We start from the raw sequence: 25,044 nt of genomic DNA on the forward strand, positions 1-25,044 counted from the left end.
GAATTCTCTACCACAGAAGGCTGTGGAGGCCAAGTCACTATATTTAAGAAAGAGCTAGATAGATTTCTAGACACAAAAGGCATCAAGGGAAGGGAGCGGGAATATGGTATTGAGATAGAGGATCAGCCATGATCATATTGAATGGCGGAGCAGGTTTGAAGGGCCGAATGGCCTACTCCTGCTCCTATTTTCTATGATGTTTCTAACAAAAATCTATCAACCTCAGTTTTGAAATTTTCAACGGACCTCCTGCCTGAACAGCTTGTTGGGGGAGAGAGTTCCAGATTTCCTTTGTGTGACGAAGTGCTTCTTGACATCACCCCTGAATGGCCTAGCTCTAATTTTAAGGTTATGACCCCCTTGTCCTGGATTTCCCCACCAGAGGAAATAGTTTCTATCCAACCTATCAAGTCCTTTAAACATCTTAAACTCCTCAATTAGATCACCCCTTAATCTTCCATACCCAAGGGAATACAGGCCTAGCCTATATAACCTGGCCTCATAATATAACCCTTTTAGCCCTGGCATCATTCTGCAAAGCTTTTGTCTTTATCCACTGAGACTTCACCCCATTAGTTTGGTAGAGTCTCCTGCATTGTCTCTTTTTTCCCTAAATATCTTCGTGGCACAGGGTAACTGATATGTAGATTTAAAAAAAATTCATTAGAAGGATGTGGCTGTCATTTACTGCCCATCTCTAATTACCCTGAGAGGGGGATGGTAACTGAGTGGTTTGCTAGGCCACTTTGGAGAGCAGTTAGGAGTCAACCACGTTGGTATGGGGCAGCAGTCACATGTAGGCCAGTCCAGGTGGGAACTGCAGGTTTCCTCATGTTAAGGACATTCGTGAACCAGTGGGTTTTTAACAACAATCTGACAGTTTCATGGTCACTTTTACCGATACCAGTTTTTTTTTGGACAGGATCTTACAAACTGAATTTAAATTCTCAAACTGTCGTGGTGGGATTTAAACTCCCATTCGTCTGGACTATTAGTCCAGGCCTTAGGATTGCCAGTCCAGTAACATAACCACTGCATTACCATCCCCACAATTCAGCACACGTGCTCAAAACACTAATTGCTGGACAATGATGATTTCGGTTCTTGATGTGTTTGCTCTCGGATTTTACAGCTTGTAATCTGTGGCATCTCTGGAGATCAAGGATTCATCATAAGCACTGGATGTCAAACACACTTGGGCGGAAGGCATCACTATTATTTCTCTTGTTAGTGCTAGCATTTTGTTTCTATGTATCAAAGCTGCTATAAATCACCATGTCCCTTTCTGACTAGCCTAAAGCAAAGTTTATAGCTAGGAAAAGCCATTATAAAATAATTGATACGTACCTGGAACTTCTGCTATCAGACACGTGCACATTACACAGACTACTGACTGACAGCCATTTCCACAGAAGATGGAAGATTCCACTTGTTAGCGGTGAGCTTTGTGCAGTCAACACATTTCAAGCCTGGCGTACTAATAATTTATTTAAGCACAAAGTGGAGAGCAGGCATTGGGCACATGCCCCCATCGGAGAGAAAAAACAAAATATTTGCATTTATATAGCGCCTTATCAAAATTATGAAGAGTATATGGTGAGAAACTGTTTCCACTGTCGGAGGGTCGGTAACCAGAGGGCACATATTTAAGGTAATTGGCAAAAAAAGCCAGTGGGGAGATGAGAATGTTTTTTTACTCAGCAAGTTGTTATGATCTGGTCTGCACTGCCTGAAAGGATGGAAGTAGATTCAATCGTAACTTTCAAAAGGGAATTGGATATATACTTAAAAAGGAAAAATTTGCAGGGCCATGAGGAAAGAACAGGGGGACTGGGCCTAATTGGATAGCTCTTTCAAAGATCTGGCACAAGCATGAAGGGCCGAATCGCCTCCTTCTGTGCTGTAAGATTCTACAATTATCAATATGTCTAGCTGTCTCAAAACACACCCAACAATCAATTACTTCTGGAGTGCAGTGACTCTTGTTATCTATGTGCGGCAAATTGGAAGATGAGTCAGCCTAAGCCAATTCTGGTGAACAGCTTAATGGTTGGTTGAGACCCAGAATTCACCAAGATCTGACAATGGGTTTCCTACCTCTCGGTTAGTCAATGCACCATAGTGTATGGTGCCTGAAAGAAAGAAAAATCCATTTAAAATGCATTTAAAAAAAATACTTTTAACCAAAAATGCATAACATTTTTTTTTACATCATTTAGAAAGTGATCAGTTTTTTAATTAACATTTTCATCATTCTGAATTTTAATTTCCAACCATTCCTTTTAGGTGCCTTTACATGTTGCACTTTCTCAATTCCCTTTGCTGCACTATATTATGGCAGATGGCTTGTGTTTCTATAGCAGAGGTGAACCTTTAGAATAAACTCAAAATGAATGTAAACACCTCCAACTGCTGCTGTTAATACAGGCATCACGGTAAAATAATCATCCTCTTTTTTAAAAAAAACTTATACTCCAGCTTGCAAATCAAGATTTGTTTTAAATTTCTGAATTTAAGTATAGAACCTTGATTGGACCACATTTGGAGTACTGTGCACAGTTCTGGTCTCCATATTATAAAAAGGATATAGAAGTTTTGGAGAAAGTGCAAAAAAGATTCACAAGGATGATACCAGAACTGAGAGGATATCCTTATCAGGAAAGGCTGAACAAGCTGGGGCTCTTTTCTCCAGAAAAGAGAAGGCTGAGGGGTGGCCTGATAGAGGTCTTTAAGATAACGAAAGGGTTTGTTGGGGTAGACGTAGAGAAAATGTTTCCACTTGTGGGGGAATCCAAAACTAGAGGTCATCAATATAAGATATTCGCTAATAAGTCCAATAGGGAATTCAGGATAAATGTCTTTATCCAAAGAATGGTAAGAATGAGGAATGCGCTACCACAAGGAGTAATTGAGGCAAATAGCATAGATGCATTTAAGGGGAAGCTAGATAAGTACATGAGGGAGAAAGGAATAGAAGGGCATGCTGATAAGGATAGACGAAGTAGGGAGGGAGGAATGGCCAATTTCTGTGCTGTAGACTCGATGTAAGTACATGACCTAAATTATGCAAATTTATTTACTCATGTTTATTGGAAGCAAACCCTTTCAATTTCTGACCTTTGAAACTGCGGTGGCATCAGGCTGGTCAACAAGTCCAGTCACATTTTCACAACAGCTTATGCATCCAGTGATCACAATCTGAGGTATGTTCTAGTTCAAGGCAAAAAGCAACGTATCGAGATGTTTAATTTGGTGCAATCCAAATTATGCCACTAATGTGAACTGTATTTTTGTTAGGTGACTTATAGACCATCAGTAACTATCAGTGTTTTGAAAAGACCTGCTGGAGGAGAATGAAAACCATGAGGAATGAAAAGTACATACAAGGATGGAAGGGTAGCTTTTAGGAAGATAGAAACGGCAAACAATAAATAAAAATGCACAGAGAAATATATAGAAAGAAAGAGGTAAAGAAAAAAGGAAGAACTTGCATTTATATAGTGCCTTTCATGTCCTCGGGACGTCCCAAAGTGCTTCACAAACAATGAAGTACTTTTGAAGTGTAGTCACTGTTGTAATGTAGGAAAACATAGCAGCCAATTTGCACACAGCAAGGTCCCACAAACAGCAATGCGATAAATGATCAGATAATCTGTTTTGTTAATGCTGGTTGAAGGATAAACATTGGCCAGGAAAACTCCCGTGCTATTTTTTGAATAGTTCCATGGGATCTTTTACGTCCAGTTAAGAGGGCAGAAAGGATCTCTGTTTAATGTTTCATCCGAAAGACGGCACCTCCAACAGTGCAGCACTCCCTCAATGCTACACTAAAATGTCAGCCTAGATAACGTGCTCAAGTCTCTGGAGTGGGACTTGAACCCACAACCTTCCAACTCAGAGCCAAGGCTGACACGTATATGTATTCCTACTTTTGCTATAAAGTGTTCCAGATGCAGACAAAGTGTCATCTTCTCTGTTCCAATAATGCACCATAACCCCCAACTTCAGAACATCTACATTTTCACATCAGCCTTCCTCATGGCCTCTCAGAGGAAGATTGCACAGCTTTGTGCTAGGCATTCATGCTCAATAGGAGCTGGGTTGCGACAGCAAACACTGATCTCACTACTGCTGACAGAAATGGGACAATTGGGGTTTGGGGAACATTGGACCAGATCAGTGGAAATAAATGTAGATTATACTTTTACTCTGATATGAATAAATCCAATACCTGCAATACAAGGGAGCCATTCCCCACCATCCCCTTCTCTGCACAATGTTAACATTGGGATAGTTGCTTTATGCCTCATGTTTCAGTGGGACATAAATTATTATTAAAAAAAAATTATGTAAAATTATTATTTTTTCAACACAAAGCATACTTTATGCTGTATCTCTACTCCTCTTAGGTGGACGGAAAATATCCCAAAGCACTATTCAAAGAGGAGCAGGGGAGTTCTCCTGGTGTCCTGGTCAATATCTCTCAACAGACACCTGAATCAGATTATCAGGTCATTTATCTCATTGCAGTTTGTGGGAGCTTGCTGTGCGCAAATTGGCTGCCACATTTCCTACGCTACAACAGTGACTATACTTCAAAAGTACTTTATTGGCTGTAGAGCGCTTTGGGACATCACGAGGTCGAGAAAGGCGCTATATGAATGCAAGTTCATTTTTTTTCTTTATTAGTATTTTCATTCTCCCATTGAAATAATTGACGGTGCTACTGTCAATGCTAAATTTCGCAGGCTATTGATCATGGGGAGAGAATCCCAACCATCTCCTCTCCCAGTACACTTCCAACTGGATAGGGATTTCCCTCCGACTGGACTGCTGAAGTCAATTGTAATACCTCCACTGCCACCTTGGTTGAGGTCAGCCAATTCAGCACAAAATAGGCTTTGAACCTGGGGCCTTCCTGATCTATGTAGCTCAGAGCCACCTCAAGCAATGTCTTTACCCACTGAAGCATCAGTGAGGTTGATTATGCAAGAGAGTTTTTAATTCGATGTTTGCAGATGGACTACACTGCTGATAGATTACGACACTATCCATGAACGTTTAATATAAATTGTATCTAACACTTGACTGTGTGGAATCCTATGTGTATTAATGGGGGATAGAGAAAATCGCATTTACATCTCCCTGCTCATCATTACATACTTTTCTTTAGGAGAAGTAGATTTCTAGAAAGAAAGAAAGACTTGCATTTATATAGCGCCTTTCACAACCTGAGGACGCCCCAAAGCGCTTTACAGCCAATGAAGTACTTTTTGAACTGTAATCACTGTTATAATGTAGGAAATGTGGCAGTCAATTTGTGCACAGGAAAGTCCCACAATCAGCAATGAAATAAATGACCAGATAATCTGTTTCAGTGATGTTGATTGAGGGATAAATATTGCCCAGGACACTGGGGAGAACTCCCCTCTTCTTCTTCGAAATAGTGCCATGGGATCTTTCACGTCCACCTGCGAGGGAAGACGGGGCCTCGGTTTAACGTCTCATCTCAACCTCCGACAGTGCAGCACTCCCTCAGTACTGCATTGAAGTATCAGCCTAGATTTTGTGCTCAAGACTCTGGAACGGGACTTGAACCCACAACTTTCTGATTCAGAGTTGAGAGTGCGACATACTGCAAGAAGAAAGGCAGTAAGCACCTATGGAGAATTAACTTCTCATAGTGTAGGGAATTGGAAGTAATAACATTAGCCAGACAGTGCATTTAGGTGACTCCATGAAGAGAGTATGCTGATACAATGCAGGGCAAGGCAATTTTATTAATATTGTCCCAAATAAAAGGTTTGGAACTTGAAGGATATTTGATTGTTTAGGTCACATTTCTAAATGTCCTTGGTTGATTTGGATGCTTTTTTCAGTCCTGAGCATGGGTTTGTTCCCTGAGGTAAAATCTGCCAAGGGAAATGAAGAAGAAAAATCATTTCTTGAACTTTGCCGTCCACTCTGTTCAAAGTCCCGTTTCTGGAAGAACAAGAGGCTTGAGAATCTGATCAATAACACACATGTTTGAAATGTCTCTCATTAAGATGGGAAAAATAACAGAAAAACAACATTTTTCCCCAGTCTTTTGCATTCGTGTAAAGCGCCAACTAAAATTTCTTTTGTGGTGATTTGGACTTTTCAGAGATGGTCTGTGAGTATTGTTGCTCTGAGCAGCAAATCCTGTTATCTGAAAACCTTTTAAATAGGTCGATATTATCCATTCATCTGTGTGGATTTGAATGTTATATTTTATGCTCCAATATGAAACACAGTCGTATTTCTTTATCTTCATTGGCTTCCGGATTCCTGACCTGCTTTGATTTCTATTGCATTTCCACTTGTATTGTAAACAGTACTTTAATTTTGTATCGTAAGATTACAAAAAATGTTTTTAAAAAATATTTACAAGGATGATACCAGAAGGATGATGTCAGGAAAGATTGAACAGGCTAGGGCTCTTGGAATGGTTGAGGCAAATAGCATAGATGCATTTAAGGGGAAGCTAGATAAGTACATGAGGGAGAAAGGAATAGAAGGTTATGTCGATACGGTAAGATAAAGTAAATAGAGTGGGAGGAGGCTCATGTGGAGCATAAATACCAGCATGGACCAAATGGCCTGTTACTGTGCTGTAAATTCGATGTAATTCAAAATAATCTGGCCAGTTAACTAGGGGTTGAATTAATTTTATTCCAGAGGTGTTTTATAAATAATTAGTACGCTGTTCTAACATATACTGTCATTTAGATAAGAACACTTCACCGAGGAGTAAGTAAATACTGGATGCCAAGCCAAAGGAGGAGAGATAGGGAGAGCTGACCACAAGCCTAGTCAAAAAAGGGGTCTTAAAGAAGGAGAGGGAGGTGGAGACGGGGAGGGTTTAGGAGAGGGAATTCCAGCGGCCAAACTGCACACTCAAAGGAACACAGAGGTAAGTTGGGATCTAGGGGCATGGCAGAGATTAGAAGAGACACATCCTGGTCATAAACATAAGACCTCTCCCATTATTCCAGGTGCCTTGTATTGGATGAATCAAGAGCTGGTACACTCAGTATCTTAAATGCTACAATAAATTTTACAATATCTGATTAACCAATTGTCAGAAAACTGGGTCTATAATGTTGCTGCTGGGATAGATGAGCCGGGATTTAGTAGTGTAACAACAAGGAGACAGCTCACGGATGCTGGTATCCTGGAATCCCAACTAAATGGGTGCGTGTATAAAAGCTGTTTCATTTAAAGAGGACATGCATACTTTGAGAATAGTACTGTCAGTTCGTAAAACATCGATGTTGGAGTTTATTGCTCTAAACTCCCCCCACCAACCATATTATTTTCTCTCTCCTTTACATCCTCCTCACCATTTTATGTACCATTCACTGGGTCAAGTTGGTAGCCATGTCACTTACCCTCAGGGCCTTGCACTGCAGCCACTCAAACGGTAGCTACTAGGAAGTCCGAAACGATCATTGTATGATAAATAGAGTAATTAACATGCTGTTGCAATTTCATGGTTTATTATTGAACGCATTAAAGTTGGGTCTCAAAGTAAACGTCAGATCTCAAACCACAATCCCACCCCCCAGCCTATCACAAAGCCCTCGTTCTAGTGCTTTTGTAAGGTTTAGTTCCTTCTGTTTTGGTTTGCTCGTTAACCTTTATTGCAAAGAACACTTCCACTGCAAGCAAGTTAATAGAGAGGCCCACTCAATCGTTATTCACAAGAGAGAGTTTGTGTCTAGAGTTTGGTGCTGTCAGAAAGAAATTGTGAATCAGAATTAGATTGACCTATCTTAGTTGCGTAGTTGCATTTGTGCATTTAAACTTTAATATTCAGTTTTGAGAGTCGCAGAGTGAAAATCCGATTAATCTTTTAGGGTGCATTTAAACTGCAACTCTAGCGTCAGTGCAAAGTGGTTTTGCTTTGCGCTGATTCTGCAATTATAGTGTAAGTGCTGCCTGATTCTGGTGTCAGGGCCCAATCTAACACTCAGAGTAAGACTCTCACAGGAGGAGGCCATTCAGCTCTTCAAGCCTGCTCCACCATTCAATTAGATCATGGCTGATATGCACTTCAACTCCATTGACCTGTTTTTGCTCCGTGTCCTTGATACCCTTACCTATCAATCTCAGACTTGAAAGCTCTAATTGTCCCAGCATCCACAGCCTTATGGGGGAGAGAGTTACACTTTTCTACTATCCTTATGTATGAAAAAGTGCTTCCTGATTTCGCTCCTGATTTGAAAATTTTGTAGTAAACATGCTGTTACACACCTTGTGGCACATACCTTCCCCAACCTGGAGAATAGGCTTGAACTCTGCTCCCAGGTCCCTATCGAGGCCATTCTCTGGCTGCTTGCAAAGAGATGGCCAATAACAGCCTACGGTGGCTGGCTGGCTGGATGGCCTTCTGTTCTTCTCTCCCTCTCTAGATAGGGAAGTGCCTGGCTTCTACTTAGCACTTTCCCACAGAAGCAAGGCTAAGAATGGAAAGTCATCGTGTGGGTGTATCACAGGCGTGAACCTGGGTCCTGTTGCAACTTTTTGGTGGTCCAATTTGATGCACCGCTGTGCTGTTTTAGATTTACTGTTTGATTGCACTTCTTTTTTGGCGATTTAATGCTTATGAAGGTGACAGATATCATTGTTGGGGGAATGAAATGTTTTTGTATCCAGTGTGCGCTTCAATCAGCATTATCTCCATGATGTTTCTGAAGACCAGTCTAAGAAAAGCATTCCCTCCGAACAACAACATGCCGTCTTCATTTCCCACAACAGCCATCATCGTAGCTTTTCTGAGTGATACTACCAATTTCAAGCCAATCTGTGTCAAATTGTGAGTAATTCTCCGTTATGGATTTGTGTCCATCAGGAAACGGTTTCAGATTGGACAAATGCCTTTCACATAAGGCCCTTGCAGCTGTCAAAGAGTGGGGACTTCTGCCTTCAGTCTAGGCTGAATTCAAACACAGGTCCCAGAGGTGAGAAAAACAGTGTGCTAAAGATACGAGGCTAAGTTCTTTCAAGGATAATTTCTATAAATGACCCAGCTCCAGAGTTATTGGGACACCACTAGGCTGTCTTAGCAGTCCCTGAAGTGCATTTCTATGTTGGAGTGTACCATTTGTTTCTTAGCACAACTGTCTAGAACATAAACAGATGGCATTGTGTTTGCTGGAACTAAATGAGTTGGAATTGGATTATTAGATCATCTGTTCAAGGCAGCACCACAGCAACTGTAGTATCAACCGTCAGTAGCTGAGAGATGCCACTCAATAAGAAATTGCCTGTCATATAAAATTAAGGTTAAATTTGCTCCGAAATAAGTAAGTGTCTGAAAAGGTAAATAGCTGCATCTGATCTTATACTGGGCTCATTGTGCAATGAGATTGAATGAACTCTGTATGCATCAGCGACTGTGACCAAAAAGGTGCTAAAAGTGAATAATGCTGCTCGGATGGAAATAATCTTTTGAAGAGTGAAAATAAACTCATGAAACAACACTGATCAGACAAAAATGGAAATTTATAAGTATCCGATGGCCCAATGTGACATGTACTATTTTCATTCTTTTGCAAACTCTCCACTCTCTTCATTTCAGGCTAAAATTTATCTCTCCAAAATATCTGTTTCCGTACAGTTTATGAGCATAGTCAAACCGCAAATTTAACATGATAAAGAACTTAATGACCATTGCTTTTTTTTAAACTTTAATTGCTACTACATTGAAGGTGCTACGTTGTTGTTGAGGCAGTTTGCGGAGTCAGCCGCGTTGGTAGCACTCTCGCCTCTGAGTCAGACGGTTGTAGGTTCAAGTCCCACTCCGGAGACTTAAGCACAAAATCTAGGCTGATACTCCAGTGCAGCACTGAGGGAATGCTGCGCTGTCGGGGGTGTCGTCTTTCAGATGAGATGTTAAACTGAGGTCCCTGTCATCCGTCACAGGTGGACGTGAACGATCCCATGGCACTATTTGAAGAAGAGCAGGGGAGTTCTGGTGTCCTGGCAAATATTTATACCTCAACCAACATCACTAAAACAGATTATCTGGTCATTATCACATTGTTGTCTGTGGGACCTTGCTGTGCGCAAATTGGCTGCCACGTTTCCTACATTACAACAGTGACTCCACTTCAAATGTACTTAATTGACTGTAAAGCACTTTGGGACGTCCTGAGGTCATGAAAGGCGCAGTAGAAATGCAAGTTCTTCTTTCTCTTTGAATGAATCATGTTTCAAATTGTAAATAGTTACATTTTTCAAGTTTGTGTTTTCAACATTTTTTTCCTGTGACGAGCATCACTACTATCTCACATTGTCAGGCCTTAAATACTTCCAGGTCAAGCTCTTGCCATTGCTGGGCTCTAAGTAGCCTTATGTGTTGTTATACTCAATGGATGCGATTCAGCAGTTTGTGGCATCACTTTCATAGCCTAAGTGACGAATAGCCTTGAGGTTAGTAATTACAGAAAGAGCAATAATTATTGGATGGTCTTCATGTTCACTATAGAGTATTGAAAATATTTCAGGCTTGTTCTTGACCTCTGTGTAGGTCCTTTTAACAGATCATGATGTAGCACTGTTCATATCCATATAAGGAAATTGTATATAAAGCCAGCATGGAAATATTGGATCTGAAGCATTCTGAAAAACACACTTACTCAATTGCTAGGATGTTGCAATGAATAATACAGTACAACCCAAAGAGATTGGAACCTTAATAAGTTTCTGATATAACGTGTGACCTGGCCTCCATCCATTTTTAGCAGAAAGATCATGTAAATGAATCAGTCTGCCAAAACTAATCTCCTAATCTCATATGGAGTAGATTCTACGTGCCATATGCAGTCTATCTTGTATTCACTTCATTTTGTTTCTAAATTGTTTGGGAGAAGTAGAATGCACTGAATATCCGTGAGTAAAAATTTCCAGTTTAATCCTGTTCGATTACAGATTTTTAATCTGAATAAAAAGCTTCATTCTAAATATTATGTACAGATATCAGTTTCTGGAACAGCTGTCTGTTATGTTGTTTAATAAAAATAGAAAATGACTGTTGTCCGTTCTACAATGAAATTTAAATGTAATTACCGCCAATATGTACGTGTTTAATATAGTGTAAATGATAAGAAATATATAGGTGCCTATAAAAATATGTAATGGCCCGGAATTTGCTCCAAAAATAACGGGAGAGCTTAAACAGTTGTTTAAGGGCAAATGGAAGAGCAACTTTCGGCGAGCACACACGCGCAGTCAAACGTGCAAATCCGGAAGTTGCTCTACAGGATCCCCTGCTCGTTGGAAAGCTGCACAGAAAGGACAGCTGGGTTTTTTTTTTAGGTTTAAACAAACTTTTATCAGCGTGGTAAGTCTTAATGACTGCCAAACAACCTCTCTGGCACTGAAAATTGACTTTTAAAAATATGGAGTCTCATTCCTTCCAATGTTAATTGTTGTTGGAGATTTAAAATTTTTTTTTTTATTTTGATACTTTTTATTTCTGTCTTTTAATTCAATATTTCTTACGCTCTCTTTATTTCACTTTCTCCAACTGGTTTTACATTGAATTTACTGTTGTAGTTTGCACTTCTTGGTTCTGACTCTGTGTGGCTTGTCACGATGCTTCAATCTGATTAGTTGAGGGGACAGTGTGATCCTTTCCCAGCTCACACCGCTCACAGATCCCCGGGAGAGGATGCTGCACCTTCTGCAGCTCACCATTAGAGGAAGTTCCTGCACTAAAGCCCGTGGATCGTTTATGGGCAAGTTTAAATCTAACGAGTGGAGGGCTGTTCATTCGCCGCTCAGAGCAAATTCTGGGCCAATGTTACAATAAGGAAATAAAATGGTTAACATCTAGTCTTAAAGTTTCACCATTAAGCTGTATCTGGGATTTGTAACGGTGCAGAATAATTTACATACTAAAGAAAGAATTAGCTTAACACTTCCAAAATTTGTATCAACTCAGGGTGTGGGGGAGGGGGGTAGTAATTTTGACTTCAGGCGATATTGATTCAGCCATCCATTGTACATCTCTCCCAATTTTCATTTCTAATTATGGAAAACAGGTCAACTACTGATTTCAGCTCCTTCCCTTCAAAAGCACAAATTGACTTGGCCAGAAAGTTCAGGCCTTTTCTGAAGCCTAATCCTATTTTTGCAATTTCTATAGTTAGTACACTTCCTCACTCTCTTCATACTTGCTCCTCATTGGGCTCAAGACTCCTCTTTCCTCAGTTCTATTCCTCCTGTTCCATAGCTTGGGTTCCTCATTAATTTTTCTCTCCTTTATTTGTAGTGGCAGAGTGACTTTCATCCTATTATCTGCCGTTGTCTGCACATTGTTTATGTTTTTCCTATTTTCTCACTTAAGTGCCAACTGTATCAGAGTTTCATGTGAGTCAACAGAAATTAAATTCTTTAATGTGCTTGGTAGCACTCTTGCCTCTCAGTCAGAAGGTTGTGGGTTCAAGTCCCACTCCACGACACTTGAGCACATAATCTAGGCTGACACTCCAGTGCAGTACTGAGGGAGTTGTACACTGTTGTGATGTATGAAATGCAGCAGTCAATTTCTGCACCGCAAGCTCCCACAAACAACAATGAAATAATTGACAAGACTATCTGTTTTTTTGGTTGAGGGATAAATGTCATCCAGGACACCAGGGAGAACTCCCCTGCACTTCTTCAAAATAGTGCCATGGGATCTTTCACATCCACCTGAGAGGGCAGACAGGGTCTCAGTTTAATATCTCATACAAAAGACGCCACCTCTGACAGTGCAGTACTCCCTCAGTACTGTACAGGAGTATCAGCCCAGAATTACATGCTTTAGTTTCTGGAGCAGGACTTGAACCCACAACCTTCTGACTTAGAGATGAGAGTGCTACCAACTGAACTACAGTTAAAACTTATGATAGAGTCTGAAGCTTTAATAGAGCTCTGTCACTTGTGCTACAGAGGCTTAGACAGCCCTGCATACTAATAGCATTCCCTTGCTTTTCCTCTGGAGAACGAGAGACAAACGCTGCCAAATCTCAGCTCTGGAAGTATTCCAATCTCAGCTCTGGAAGTATTCCAATCTCAGCTCTGGAAGTATTCAATGGTTGAACAGGCCACCAAAGAAGGCTTAAGCTGCTTTTATATTGGCACGTGGTCAGGTCAGATTCTAGGATATGGCCACCTGGCAGTGCTAGATCCAGTACAATTATTCCAGCAGCAGAATTGTAGACTCATGAAAAATTGGGTCTACAGTTCTGCCCCCAGGACAGATTTGCTGAACACAAGGAACTGGCTCCTGGGATCCAACCTAAACCAGGAGATTTAGGGTCACGTGGCAAAGCAAGTGGCTGTAGGTGAGGAGGAGGGTGTAGGCTGCCAATAAGATATATTGTGAGTTGTACTGCTCTAATCCCACTTCATACTATTATCAGGATTAGAAATGTCCATCAAAACGCAGTTACAGATACCAAAGGAGAGAAATAGTATCTTCTAAACTGTGAAGTTCATTCAGTACTCAAAGAGTTAACAGATTGACATATACATTTAGCATTTAAGTTCTTTCCTTTATCTTAGGTTGAAAGTAGTGTTGGCAAAATACTGCATTTAAAGTATTTTTTAAACACTGATAAATGCCATTCAGAATTTAATCATGATGCGGAACAAAAGATAATCTTCAAACTTGCTTGGAGGCACACTGAGATCAAGCAAATGCTAATAAGGCATGAGGAGATCCTAATCAATTATTCAGTGTTTATCAGGGCTGCCTGACAAGCCAATAAGTCATCACCAGCCCACTAATCTCAAATTCGCATTGCTTTTTGTCACTCAAAGTATTCTCTCTTCCTCTGTGATCATGACACCATTATTCAACTTGTTTATCATGACACCATTATTCAACTTGTTTATCATGACAGAAATCAGATCTGTGATTGTTGTGGGGAAGGACCGGAAAAGAATTTGTTCTGGTCAGATGCACAACTGTTTTTCACTTTTGCCAATTTTTTTTTGAATAGTGATTAAGCATCATTAGAGTGCAGCTTGATGGATGCGCTTGTAATGGTCTCATCAGTCACAAGCAAGGCTTAGGTCTCCTCCCTCAGTCTTCATATTGATTACAAAAAACACAATGCTAGCAGTCATGTTCCTTTTTGTCATGGCCTGATTTTCATTATATTGGTGAGTTACAAATACTTTGAAACTAACGTTAAATTTCAAAGGCTTATTAATGGTTATACAGAAATCCATATCTGGTAATTATGTCTAGAATATAATGTATTTTGATAATGCTTTTTATTTGTGGCTGTATGACTGCTACTTTTTTAAAAGGAAGTTTGGTCACTTAATGAAATTCCCAAAGTTTGAATAGTTACATTTTACTATGGGTTTTGCAAAAAGGCATTGACTGGCTGGATGGGGGCATGTTAATGGTTATTTATTTTAGAAGTAATTTTGTGGAATTTGCTTCCCAAAATGTTCACTTTACTAGTTTCAGCTTTCATTTGCAACAGTACATTTTCTAATGGTAAATCCAGCTGTCTAAAGAAAAAACAAGTTGAAATCATGAAAGCTTGTTTAGCTTACCAGCTAGCAATGAAGTATTAGACCTATAGCAGAAATATCCCTCCAATCTGTGGTTATCCCTTTGTAAGTATTGGTAATTCATTCCAACTAACCTATGGCCATTTTTTTTGTGAGAGTAGGCAACAGAACTGATGTTCAGTTTTGCATGTGTTGTGTTAAGCATTTAACATACCATCTTTTAAGGCAATTTTTTTGTTGTACTTTTATTCCTCAATTATGTCTTCAATTAGATCAACAATGCTTTTAATTTAATTGAATTTCATTTTGTTTAGAGCTGTTAGATTGTGAAGTGTGCCATAGTTACACAGTACCTTCACTTTCAGCTGAAGTGTGGCCCTAACCAATGTCATAAATGCCATTCTCTGTGTGACTATGGGCCCGATATTAGGAGGGAGGCGGGTTCGCGGCGGGGGGACGACTGGGTGCATGGGTAACGCGCCCAGTGAAATCGGGGTGCTCCGCACGGAATCGCAGGCTAATTGGAACCACATACATGTGCTTCCGGGTTTCGCGCTGGAAAGCTGCACAGCGGGCGGACTGCGCATGCGCAGCATAGGCTGTCAGCTGGAGGAGCCCTATTTAAAGGGGCAGTCCTCCACTGACTGATGCTGCAGGAAATAGGAAAAATTACAGCATGGAGCAGCCCAGGGGAAAGGCTGCTCCCAGGTTTAATGATGCCTCGCTCCAGGTATTTATTGGATGGGGTGAGGAGGAGGGGGAGGACAGCGATCTTCCCCCCCCCCCCCCCCCCCCCCCCCCCCGGCGGGCGAGAGGAAGCGGCCTGCCTCTGCCACCAAGAAGGCCTGGCTCGAGGTGGCAGAGGAGGTCACCTGCACCACCAACATATCGCGCACCTGCATACAGTGCGGGAGGCACTCCAATGACCTAAGTAGGTCAGCCGAAGTGAGTACATTTACTCATTCCCCTACACTCCGTCTGCCACATCACCGACCCCACCCCACCCCACATCTCCTTCTGCACTGCCAACACTACTCTGTCACATCACTCCTCACACCCACTCAAAGCTCATCCTCATCTTACCTGCACTTACTCACCTCGCCAGCACTCATCCCGCCACTACCACTTAACCCAATCCTCATACGATCTCATGGCTCTATCTCATACTCACCCCCTCATGCATCTCTTTCACGGTCAGCCTCACCCAACCTGCCACTATCTGTGCTGCAGCCACAGGGCATGCATCACATATGTGCAGTTGGAAGTGTAAGGCAAACGTGTCGTGAGCATGAAGGGGATGCACAAGGGTGTTTGAGGGTTTGTGCAATAATGCCCTTTCCTGAGGATCACTATGAAGACCCACAACTGATGCCACCCATTGTGTCACTGCAGTGTGGGTGTGGGTGTATTTGCAGGGCTCTTTTGAGCAGACGACAGAGGCGTCGGTGATGTCCCCGGTGGCACCCTGGAAGGATGCGGAGGAGAAGTCGTTGAGGGCATTGGTGACTTTGACAGCGACAGGTAAGAAGATGGTGCTCTGGCCAGCCGGGAGCAGCTCGGCATGAAGGAGGCTGCAGATGTCCACGACTCCATGACTCTGAGCCTCCGTGTACACTGCTGCTCAGAGAGGTGCAGCAAGCTGAGCCTTGGTCTGTAGATCCTGTGGCGAGGGTAGTGTCTTCTGCGACGCATCTCTCTCTGCCGTTGCCCTCCCTCCTGCTGTGCAGGTGGATGTGTCACAGCACTGTGTTGTGGAGCTCCACGTGTCAGAGGTGGACGGCGAGGCTGGTGTTGCTGTTCGTCCTCTGAGGAGGTCATGACTGCAGCTACGGCGGCCCCCATCCGGAAGATGTACATTTGAGGGGGTCCGCAAGGTAAGTACATGTGTCTGGACAACGGGGTAAGTGTGCAAGTTTGTGAATTTTATTGTTAGGAGGAAGGTGGTGGAGGCCAAACTTTGTCCAAAGTGACAGAGTGGCCTCCTGCAATGAGCAAGGGTCCCCCTGTCAAATGGAGCTTTGCAGCTGCCACAGGCTGATGGCTGCAACACATCCATTTGAACTAGGAGTGTTTCCCCCAGTACGGGAAACAGTCCTAGTTGTTTGCAAAATCTCACCCCTCCTAAAATGTTATGTTGATCAGGTCTCTAAACGACCTGAAATACCTTAATGATTACTTTAAGTGGCACCCCGCCGGCTTTAATTGCCGGTGGGAGTCCCACATGCGGGGGCTGCGTGCGCATGTCAGCGCGTCACTGGGGAACCCGGAAGTGGGCAGGTTAGAGCCGGGCTCCAGACCTGTCCCGGGAATCCCCGATTTTCGCAGCCCCCCCCTACCACGAACGCACCCGCTCGGGGGGGTGAAAATGGAGCCCTATGGTGCATTATCCCTCCCTATCCTCTCTACAAACATACTTGACCACATCACCCAGAGGCTTGTCCTCCATTGTCCAGCTCAGTAACACTGCTTGGTTCCACTATTACTTATCTGATCGTAACCAGAGCATCTCTACCAATGGTTTCTCTACCATTCCCCATCCTTGCCGTCCTTCTCTTCCTCATCTACATACTGCTCCTTGGTAACATCATCTGCAGGCATGGGGTCAACTTCCACCTGTACACTGATGGTGCCCAGTTCTACCTCCCCCCACTCCACCTCTGTGCTGTCAGATTGCTTGTCTGACATCCAGTCTTCGAAGAGTTGTAATTTCCTCAGCAAACATTTGGAAGACTGAAATCATTGTCTTCAGGTCTGCCACAAACTCCAGTCCCTCCCCAGCCACTGTCTCAGACTGAACCAGACAATTTAAAGCCTTGTTTTCCTATTTAATCTCGAGCTGAGCTTCCGAACATAGAACCTCTCCATCACAAGGACTATCTGCTTCCACCTCTGTAACATCACCTGCCTCCGCTCCACCTCAGCCCATCTACTACTGAAACCCTCGTTCGTTCCTGTGTCACCTCCAGACTCCACTATTCCAAAGCTTTCCTGGCTGGCCTCCCATCATTCACCCTCCATAAACCTCAGCTCATCCAAACATCTACTGCCTGTATCCTATCCTATCCTATCCTATACCAATTTCCGCCCATCCATCGCTGTCCTCACTGACCTAATTCTCATCCTTGTGTTTAAACCCTATCGTGGACTCGCCATTAACTATCTCTGTAACCTCTTCTTCTAGCACAACAACCCCTCCCTCTGAAAGTCTCCATTCCTCTGACTCCATTCTCTTGTGCATTCCCCTCCCCTTCCCTTGGCCCTACCATTAATGGTTGTGCCTTTAGCTGCCTGGACCCCAAGCTCTGGAATTTCCTGCCTAAACTCTTCCAGCTCTCCACCTCCATTTCCTTCCTGAAGACCCTCCTTTTTAAAAAAACACTTTTTTTGACCAAGTTTTCGATCACCCCTCCTAAATATTTCCTTCTTTGGCTCGGTGACCATTTTTGTTCCTTGCACCTGTATGAACAGCCTTGGGAGGCTTTTCTACGTTAAAGGTGCTACATGAATGCAAGTCATTGTTATATGATACAACTTTTTTAGGAATCCTCCTGTGGTTTACTATAAAACGTGCAAAGATATAATGGGTTGCCTGTTTCGCCTGTAGAATGTGCTTTGATAGAGCTAGTAGCATGTGAACTTCTCAGGGCACTTAGCAACATTGTAGACATACACTGATGTGCTCATCAGCTTGGCAAGGGGTTGGATATATTCAATGTTTCTTTTTAGAAGTAAAGTAAACCCATGGGACAGTAAGCATTTGCACTGCCTCTTCCTCTTCCATGCAATGTTAGTGCATGAGTAAATTCAGTGCAATCACGCTTCTCTGAGCACTTGTCTAGTGAAATGATGGCATCTAAGGTCAACATGAAGTTGAACACAAGATCCTAAGCATTGAAATTTATCATTATAGATTGCAACTCAGCAATTTACCCTTACATCCACCCCTTAATTGAGTTCATTTGGCTCAGGAGGCGTCTAGCAGCAACCAGTCCTATTGGTAAAGAAAGGAAAATCTCCAACCCTGAGATAAGGATGTAATTATTGAATTCCATTTTAAGAAACACCAACATCTACACCATTATCTTTACGTTCCATGTACATTATTTTAGGTTATGTTGGTGATTCCAATTGTAGTTTTGTCTTGGATCAATGGTCAAGGGAAACTTCACCTGGCTGAAGAAAAGAAGCAAATAATTCAGTTAATGTAACAAATAGAGGGCCGAGCAACTTATTTTTAAAAGTGAAAGCAGTTACAATTTTGACACGACTGTTAATGTTCTTTTTGAGGGGGGAGGTTGTGAATTATTCAGCCCTTCCCGTTGCCCTGTCAGCCCTCTGTATAATACCATCAAAATATGATAGTTAAAACATACTCTGACCATTTGTATTTTCTTTGTAAGACACTGAAAATAATGCTTGTAGGAAAAAGGGTTCAGTGTAGCAGGAAATTAGATTTTTTTCACATTTTGTATCCACTGTAATAAGTACAATCACCCAAAGTACATCATGATTCAAAAAGAGACAACATGTGACCGCTTATTCACCTTGTGACTGACACCAACATTAGCAGTCGTGCCTCGATTTTAAAATTCTCATACTTGTGTTCAAATCCATCCATGGCCTCGCCCCTCCCTATCTCTGTAACATCTGCCAGCCCTACAACCCTCGGAGATCTCTGCGCTCCTCCAATTCTGGCCTCTTGTGCATCCCCTATTTCCTTCGCTCCACCATTGGCAGCGATGCCTTCAGCTGCCTAGGCCCTAAGCTCTGGAATTCCCTCCCTAACCCTCTCCACCTCTCTTGCTCTCTATCCTTTAACTTGCTCCTTAAAACCCACCTCTTTGACCAAACCCCCATCCTAATATCTCCTTTATGTGGCTTGGTGTCAAATTTTGTCTGATAGAGCTCCTGTAAAGAGCTGTGGGACATTTTACTATGTTAAAGGCACTATATAATGTAAGTTGTTGTAATGAGGGATTTTTTGCATATCTAATTGATATGCTGTAGTTTAAAGTGTAGATGAGGGAATGTTGAATGTAACCATTTGTACTTTTTAGTTGATTTTTTTAATATAGTTTTGAAAAGGAAATTGTAATTAATTCACCAATTGTACAAACAGTGGAAACATTTAGGTGACCTTCAAACAGAGCAAAAGGAGACTTGACTAAAAAACATTGATTTTCTTTTTAAGATTACCTTAGAGATATCGGTACCTTTTTAAAAAAATCACAATCTAATCTCATATTCCCACTCATGCCTGTATCTTTAACGTGGATGCGACATGATCTTAAATTGCATTCACAAAGGATCCATTTCTGCAGCTGAGCCTCTTTAATGCATTTTTTTTTCTGGATTCTAATCACATGGGTTTTGTGCAGGGTGTGGGAGTACTCTTAATATACAGGAAAATGAAGGCAGTTTTACATTCTAATATTCCAGGTATTATGGGAATAACATTTGCAATATAATGAAATATTTTTTCCAGTACATTTAAAAAGAAAATGTTAATTAAATTAATAAACCTTTTCTCAGAAGAATTTTGTGTCTCATAGTACAGTAAGGTCTGTTAATTTTGAGTTGATGTGTTGTCCCACTACACTGTAATGGAGTGGTAGGATGTAGGGAGAGGGGTTGAAGATACTCAGCAGACATGAGGCACATATTTAGGGAGGGAACATTGTGAGTCACCTTCAAATAATTGGCTGAAGAGCAGAAGATCACTTCCTTAATACTTTCAACTGGGGAATGATTTGTGGTGAGGATAATGGGAACAGATGGTGATTGCAGCTTCAGAACTTGTTCAGAGTATGATCAAAAGGGAATCACAGCAGTAAATGGGTAACTGATGCAAATTAGTTTTTGTTTAAATTTATGCTTCTCTCGTGATACTTTCAATAAATATATTTCCATAATGCAATGGCCTTGACACTATGCTGTACAAAAATGGTATGTGAATGCTTAACACATTCATATGAAATTCATTTGTCCATTAATTTAGTGAATCCATTAACCTGTTTAATGCCACTGCTAAAATAACAGACAAAGGAATTTCATGTGATTGTATGTTACGTTATCCCAGTAAAATCCTAAGGTCTGCGTTTAAAAACTTTATTTCTGAATTTCCAGTTTTAATTGATAGTGGAAGGCTAGACTGGCATTGAAAAATTTTGAGGGCATATTGTTTTTTAAAGAAATCTATTGTTGAAAGCAGCTGGTAAGAAAAATCAGAGTTCTGAATGGCATCAGTAGCCATGAGCACAGTGTATGTACATGTCTGTTAATAGATGGAGCACATTTTATAGATACTGTAATTACAACTCTCATGCTTTACTTCTCATGTAAATAATCCAGAAAAGCTTCAAATTGAAGAAACATTGATTCTTGATTTCAATTATTGAATCTTTTAGTGACTGCATGTTACCACCAAAATCTACTAGGAGATCACAATAAATAATTTCAAATTTTTAAAAGGATATACAGTTCTTTGTGATTTGTACAGAGACGCTGTCTTTAAATCATTACATGTCCCATTTTGGATTGTTTGCTGTCCATCTTGATTCCAGTTACTAGGAAAGCCTTGTTTGTTTTGATTAGTGTTTTTTGCTTCTTAGTGGTTCTTACAAATTCCAGGGCTGTTCAGCCATGATCTAATTGAATGGTGGAACAGGCTCGAGGGACTGAATGGTCTACTCCTGTTCCGACAGTCCCAAATGTTTGGGGCTTTTAGCCATGATTTAACAAGTATCTAAGTTCCAAAGAGTCCATTACAATGTACTGAGTAATGACTTGGTTAACTGTTATTGCAAGTATTGAAAGCTCCTCACTATTTCACATCCAAGTCCAGTCAAGATCCACACATCAGTCAGTCCCAGTCAAGACTGAAGGAATCAGCCAAAAGAATCATAACTGTACTTCAAACTGTTAGCACTCTGAAATTATAATCTGTCCTGTACTGAGTGGATCATTCACATTGTGACAGTGCATATAAATATATTTTTGAGTTCAAACAGTGTCCAGTTAAAAATGAAATGTAGAGTTTTAGACAACAAAACAAATATTCATTATTAAGAGCATCAAATCCAAGCATCTTGAGCAAGTACTTTTCCCCTAATTTTCTTCCCTCCTCCTGAAGGCAGTGATTCAAAGGTACAATTCCATGGTTACTGGCAGCCTTCTGGAATCTTGCACAAGGCCATTTTTTAATGTGTGAACCTAGACAGTGAGTAACTTTACTTGGGACTGTTGCTGCTAATTGAGATTTTTCTTCATTGCTCATTCTCCCTGGTGCTGTTTACAGACAAAAGATTTATTTTAAATTGTTTCTCTCTTCCTTGATCTGTGTCTGTCACTTTTTTTTTCTGTCTCCCGCTCTGTCATTTTGTTTGTCTTCTTGTGTGTGTGTGTGTGACTCCTTTTTTTCCCTCATTCTTTCCCTTTATCTGTCAGAAAAATAGGAAGTGCTACCATTTAAATAAATCTTATGATTTTTGCTATGATCCAGTTAGAGTTGCTATAGGAACAGTTGTGACCATTTCCACAAAGGTTCTTCCGGCAAATATACGGATGTATCAACAAATGTTACTTTGACTAACCTAATTCTTCGATATTTACTCCACACTCTTATTACAGAGTTTGGGGATGAAATGTTAATTTTGTATCCATATGATTTTATATATCAATTAGTGTTAATTGTATTCAGGGTGTGTATCAATTGGGAACTCTCTTGTATCCATTTATATGAGAGCTTATCTGGGGTGTGGAGAGTGTGATGTTGACCTCTGTGAATAAATGATGTGGAGATGCCGGTGATGGACTGGGGTTGACAAATGTAAACAATTTTACAACACCAAGTTATAGTCCAACGATTTTATTTTTAATCCCACAAGCTTTCGGAGGCTTCCTCCTTCCTCAGGTGAACCACACCGTTCACCTGAGGAAGGAGGAAGCCTCCGAAAGCTTGTGGGATTAAAAATAAAATTGTTGGACTATAACTTGGTGTTGTAAAATTGTTTACAATCTGTGAATAAAGGCTGGGAAGCAACTGAAGACCAGGCTCTAGTATTCTATCCTTCACCTCCTGGCTATCCAAAATTTATAACAGAAATTCGCTTTGGTAGGTAATGCAAAATGGGCGATTGTAAAGAAAATTGGGTGGAGTATAAAACAGGCGGCCGATTGGCTAGCGCCTGTTTTGCACTGCCGCCCGAGTCGAATTTCACCCCTCTTGTTATCAGCTGAGCATCCATATTTTTCTTGACTTTCTCTTTTTTTTCTATTGCATTTCTGTAGTGAAATAAACTTTCTGATGCATGAGCTAAAGGTCCATGCTTGCTCATGTTGCCAAGTGGGATAGGCTCTCTGAACTGTCTCACTTCAACCACCTCAGTGGTGCTGGCTCCTCTCCACCAACTAACAAATTGTGTTTATTCTGATTGTGCTTTCCATTTTGCTGTTTTCTATCAACATATTTCAAATGACCACAGGAACTAATCACAATCCCTCTCCTCCTCCCACCAAACTCCCTCTCAGCTTCCTACTGTATCCAGGATACCACACGCATGTAATCTGCTGTGATGTTATAATGAAAAAGGGACATTGGCGAGTGACTATGGGCTCTTGAAATGGGGATACTTCTAGATGGAGTGTTTTATAAATGTAACAATATTCTGTTAAGTTACGTATAAAAATTAACACTTATTGAACCGTCCTTTAGGAGAAGTATGATCATTGTTTACCCCATAACACATCAGTTCCTCAATAGTAACATGATTTAAAAAATAATAATGTAAGGCTAGCAATTTCACTGTGATATTATCATACAAATACTGCAAGTTCCTTTGTTACTTTATCAGAGGCATTAATCCTTTTAAGATAAAATGGTTAATGCATTTGTTAAGGAAAGAAACAAAAAGAGCAGTCATTTATGTATTGCCTTGTTATGACTCTCAAACATCCCAAAGTGCTTCAGATACAATGAGTTGCCTTGAAGGGCATTTACTATTGGTTGAGTGAACACGGCAGCCATTTTGTGCACAGCAAAGCCCCACAAATAGCAACCAGATCAATGACCAGTTAATCTGTGTTTGGTGGTGGTTGAGGGGGGACTTTTGGCCAGAACACAAGGGGAATTCCCTGCTCTTTTGAATAGTCATGATGTGGAGATGCCGGTGATGGACTGGGGTTGACAATTGTAAACAAAGATCCCACTGCACTTTTGAATAGTGCAGTGGGATCTTTAACATCTACTAGAACAATCAGCAGGGCCTCGGTTTAACATCTCATCAAAAGAATGGCACTTAATGTAGCACTCAATCAATACATTACATAGAATGTACTGCACAGAAACAGGCCATTTGGCCCAACAGGTCTATGCTGGTGTTTATGCTCCACACTTGCGAAAACTGGACTGAAATGCTAGCCTGGATTAAGCGCTGAAGTTCTATAGCAAACAAAGCAATCTTGATACACAGCATGTTCAATGTTCTTATGATATCACACAGTGACATCTATCCAAGCGATAGATGTAGGATTATCAGTTTTCTGTCAATATTCAAAGACGACCCAATGAATAATACGAACATGTCAAGCATTCTTACAATAATATTGCATAGTGTGATCTGCAGACTATAGATGTTGGACTGTCAATTTTCATGTATGTTTGTATAGAGATATTTTAAGTAATGAGCAAGGTCAATTACAACAGTTGACAGTCATTATCATTGTTAATGTAATGTTGTGCAGGATAGCACAGAGTCAATCACACATTCCATAAGCTAAACTGGCCAGATCTCGAATCTATTCACCTGAAGCATCCTAATGGGGACATTTGTAAAATCTGATTTTGTTAAATGAAATGTCAGGTTAGACCTGTTGGGGAGAGGGTACGGAAAGGAATGAAATTTTTAAAAATTTGTTCATAGCATGTGGGCGTCACTGGCAAGGCCAGCATTTATTGCCCATCCCTAATTGCCCTTGAGAAGGTGGTGGTGAGCTGCCTTCTTGAACCGCTGCAGTCCGTGTGGTGAAGGTTCAACCACAGAGAAGTGCTGGCAGTTTAATAAAAGCCTGACGACCATTGGTCAAGATTTTTGGTAGGCCGGGATCTCCTGCAGATGCATCAAGAATTTTTAAAGCTTGGGAGTGACTGCTTTTGCTGCAAAAAAAACCCCCAAAAGGCTCTTGAGGCCAATGAGTTGGACGAAGGTGATGACGGTAGATGTTTTTATTATGGGGGAGGGGAAATGTGAAGATGTTTCATGAAAGGGAATCTAATCAAAAGTTTGCAATGTCCTGTCATTTTAGAGCTGGGAGAAGGCGACCAGCTGAGTGTGCCTGTGAGGGGAATTACTGAACAGTGGAGAGTAGCAAAATTACAGAGGAACCTTGGGGAGATTGATCGAATTGCTGTTAAGTAGAGCGAGACAAATATAGGCCAAGGTTTAGTTAGCCGCTAAGAATTTACAAATGTCAAGAAATAATCTGCCAAACTTGATATTAAAT

The sequence above is a fragment of the Heptranchias perlo genome, chromosome 22 (assembly GCF_035084215.1).
Source record: "Heptranchias perlo isolate sHepPer1 chromosome 22, sHepPer1.hap1, whole genome shotgun sequence".
Taxonomy (NCBI): domain Eukaryota; kingdom Metazoa; phylum Chordata; class Chondrichthyes; order Hexanchiformes; family Hexanchidae; genus Heptranchias; species Heptranchias perlo.